Below are 4,492 nucleotides of genomic sequence, written 5' to 3'. Positions count from 1 at the left end.
TACATTTTTCACCCTATTTCCATAAGCCATACAGATGCCAGCCATGAATTCACTAATATATAAATGTCAAATTGTACAGATGGGAAGCAGTGACTACTGAAAATTAGGAGTACTTAATGAATTCCTGCAGATTTTGACATCATTTGAAACACTGTTTATCTATCAATAGCAACATCTATTCATTTGGGAATTGTTCATCTGGCAACAACCCAGTAAAATATGCATTGTTTTGACAATTGTAGCTCACTCACCTCTAGTTACCCTTCTGTGAATTTAATAGTAAAACATTGAATAGTGAATTTAATAGTACAAAACAATACAGTTATGGGACCTGTTATCCAGAATGCTTGGGACCTAGGGTTTTTTCCGGATAAGGGATCTTTCTGTAATTTGGATTAGGATTTTTTTGCCTCCAATAAGGATTAATTACATCTAAGATGGGTTCAAGTACAAGATACTGTTTTATTATTACAGAGAAAAAGGAAATCATGTAAAATATTTTATAAAAATGGAGTCTATAGGAGATGGTAATTCAGAGCTTTTTGGATAACAGGTTTCTGGATAATGGATCCCATACCTGTATAAAGTTAATACTAGATAATAGACAGAATTTTGTTTCCCATAACGTATTAATTCTTTTATAAAGTTTTATAGATGTAATTTCAGCATTTCTCCTAGAGGTATACATTATATCACTCTCTTACGTATACTCAATCTTTAGTCAAAGCATTAACCGTCTGTCAGAGCTTTCCTTCGGCTGCTTGCCTAAAGTAGGCTCATGTTTCTATTAGGTCACTGGAGATGTTGATTGTTTAATGTAATTTTCAATAGACATTTTTTTACTTTGATTTTTGCAGCCCCTTATGAAGTTCTTGAGTGCCTTGATGCCCCTTGTTTACTTGGACATAAACAAATATTTATTTCTACTACTGTTGCTAAATAAGTTCAAAACTACTAAATCTGAAACAATTTAACACATTAGCCCGTGCAAACATTTTTAGGAATAAAGTGTGTATTTGACATGTGTGTAAAGCCAGGATACAGGGACAAATTGGGGGCGTTGGATTAAACAGACTAATCTAAAGAGACTATCAAACTAATTTTTAGGGATACACCGAATCCCAGATTCGGTTCGGGATTTGGGCCGAATCCAACCTTTTTTTGATGGATTCGGTTTCAGCCGAATCCACGGTCCCGGCCGAACCGAATCCTATGCTAATTAGCATTATTTTTAAATAATCACATATAGTATTAGGTCATCTCACAGTTTAAAATGTGAGTTGTCCTTTACTAGGCTACAATCCCACAGTACATCATTATTGATTCCTTGGATTTTGCCAAAACATTTGATACCTCGCTCCACAAATGGCTGCTTTCTAAACTAAGGTCTATTGGTCTTAGTGAAGTCATTTGCACATGGATAGAAAACTGGCTACAGGATCGGGTACAGAGGGTGGTTGTTAATGGTACATTCTCTACTTGAAGTAAGGTTCTGAGTGGGGTCCCTCAGGGTTCTGTACTGGGTCAATTTTTGTGGATTAATGACTTAATGAGGGTTTATAGGGTATTATGAGTAATGTATCAATGTTTGCAGATGACACAAAACTCTGCAGACCAGTCAATTCTATCCAGGATGCGGCATCCTTGCAGCAGGATCTTGACCAAATGAAAATTCAAGCAGCTAAGTGGCAGATGAGATTTAATGTGGATAATAAACTTGGCTGTAGCAAGCAATGCCAGGCAGCGGCTGCAAGGGCAAACAGATTTTTGAGTTGGATTAAAATGGGCATAGATTTAGGGGCAAAGGATTTTTTACTGTGAGAGCTGTGTAGTTGTGGAATTCTCTCCCTGAACCAGTCGTACTGGCTGATACATTAGATTAGTTTCAAAAAGGGGGTTGTTTTTTTTTAGCAAGTGAGCCCTGCTTGGGAGAGCTATCTCCCAAACAGGGCTATGGGAGATAGCTCTTAGTACAAGTTGACTTGACTTGAGGGACTGGTCCGATTGCCATCTTGGAGTCAGGAAGGAATTGTTTTCCCCCTCTGCGGCAAATTAGAGAGGCTTCAGATGGGGTTTTTTGCCTTTCTGTGGATCAACTAGTAGTTAGGCAGGTTATATATAGGCATTATGGTTGAACTTGATGGACATATGTCTTTTTTCAGCCTACCTTACTATGGTACTAACTTACTATGATTCAGTTCTATAAAATAAAAGGAGCTGTAAAAAGAGCAACCAACATGCTGAAATACAGGCAGACAGATGGAGCACTGAATAATTTGCATTACTGCACTCCATCTGTGCAAACACACTTTCCTCTAGTGGATCTTTGCTCAAAACTGTTCTATTTTTTACTGTGTTTTTCTTTTCACACTTCTGTTCCTCAGAGCTAAAAATTTGATGTGATTTTCAGTTTTATTTTCAACTGAACATAAGTTCTAGATAAACTAGAAGGTTAATGTAGATCTTTCATAATCTACTTTATCACTTGCAAAATGCATTTTATTTTCTAAATGAATAGGCAGAGATGTGTAGGCTCATGCATATCTGGTGGCTATGTCCAATGCTTAAGGATATATGGGGTCTCCTTGAGTATTAAGCAATCTGGTGTTGCCTTTGGTCATCCATCTGGCATTCAAACAGAATTGTCCTGGTAGAAAAGGATGCCCATTTTGTGACAGTGTCAGAGAACACAAATATCATGGCCTTTAGAGAGATACTTTTAATTAAAAGTAAAGATAGGACAAAGAACAAAGGCAAGGAGAGTGTTGAAAAGATTAGTATGCTTGTTCTGATTTCATTTCACCTATAGCGATGGACCTAGGCATCATTAGATAAATGACTACTATACACTAAGGGGCACATTAATTAAGCAATTATGAGTCAGATTTTTTTTCTTACTTCTAGATAATTTAGAGATTTACAAGTGGGTTTTCACCAGAACTCAATTTTTTTTCATTATTATTCCCAGTAAAATTTGAGCTTTTTAAAAATAACTCCCATAATTTGTGATTTATTAATATTTAGTTAACTTTTTTTTGTAATATAAAAATGCTACAGGTTTGATCTGTCGAGTACCATTGAGTCCTATGGAGGCTAAGAATAGCAGAGTAATAGAATAGTTAGTGACAGCCTGTCCTTAAAGGACAAGTTAATCCCATCATTGTTTTCAGTTTCACTCACCTTTAAAGGGGAACTTAATTTCCTCATTGTTTTCAGTTCCACCCAATTTTAACTGAAAATTTAAACGCATTATTGTTTTTCAAGAATAAGTTCCAATGCTGCTAAAATGGCTGCTGGAGCAATTCCTGTTTGGGAAAAATGAAAAGGATTCATGGAAACGAATGTCCGTTTAAACTGGAATTCTTTGGATTTTAGTAAATGTGCCCCTAACATTCTGGATATCATTTGCCCAACAGCCCACATTTTTGGGTTTTGGAATTATTTTATCTTCTACTGTGTGTATGTTCTTTATAACAAAGAAGTTATAGGTGTTGCAAACAAGCTCCAAACTACAAACAGGCTGCAATAACACAGTAACTAAAATTATGCAGTTATACAGTCCCCAAATGAGGAGCAGAACCAAACTGTCTTTGCTTGCATTTTAATGATTATAAACAGAATGTGTTGGCATATTTGTTATGATATCATTGAATAACCACATGAATACATTTCATGAAAGCAAACATCATGAAGGAAAAGGGGAAATATTTAGTACCTAGATGTTTAATACTAAAGAAAATGGGCATTCATGCAAAGACACTCAGGCACAAACATAAACACACATAACATGTGAGAGATTAGTCATTTCAGCACTCGTATGAATTACCATTCTACTGCAAAGTATTTATATTGTTTGGAGTGTTGTAGTTAGTCAGCAGGAATACATCTCAAACATGGACTTTCAACATGGGCTTGGTATATACAAGCACAATTCAAACTGTTACTGAAGAATAAACAGGGGAGAAACAATCAATAATATACCCAAAGGACATTGTCTGTTAGGGTGTTAATATAAATCTTGACTGCTGGTATATTGTGTATAACATCCCTGGCTGCCTATTTTGTCAGCCAACATTGTGCTAAAGTACAGTATAATTGTGATCTTCAACAAAAAAAAGTGTTAAATTATACTTATTATCTAAAATTGGGCAAAATCATAATTGCTTGTGTTTGGTGAAATAGCGAAAGCCCATGTACATGAGCCTGTGTGTCTTACTAGATGCAGTTCCTCTGTGAAAAATGTAATCTTCATTCATTTTATATTTTTGTTAATGGCAGTATTGTAACTTTTTACATTAAAGCTTGTGAAAAAAACGTTAATAATCTTTCTTAATGAGGATCAGTTATGCTGGGGCTGAAGGCTTAAACTTGATGGACAGCTCTTTTAAACTCAGATTAACTGTGTAACTAATCTTTTGGCCTGATTCTGTAGTGAGTATTAGCCCTGGGGCACAAATGGCTGTAACAGATGTATCTGTAGCAGTGGTCATAA

This window comes from Xenopus tropicalis, chromosome 8 (assembly GCF_000004195.4).
Source record: "Xenopus tropicalis strain Nigerian chromosome 8, UCB_Xtro_10.0, whole genome shotgun sequence".
NCBI lineage: Eukaryota > Metazoa > Chordata > Amphibia > Anura > Pipidae > Xenopus > Xenopus tropicalis.
This window is presented reverse-complemented; position numbering follows the sequence as displayed.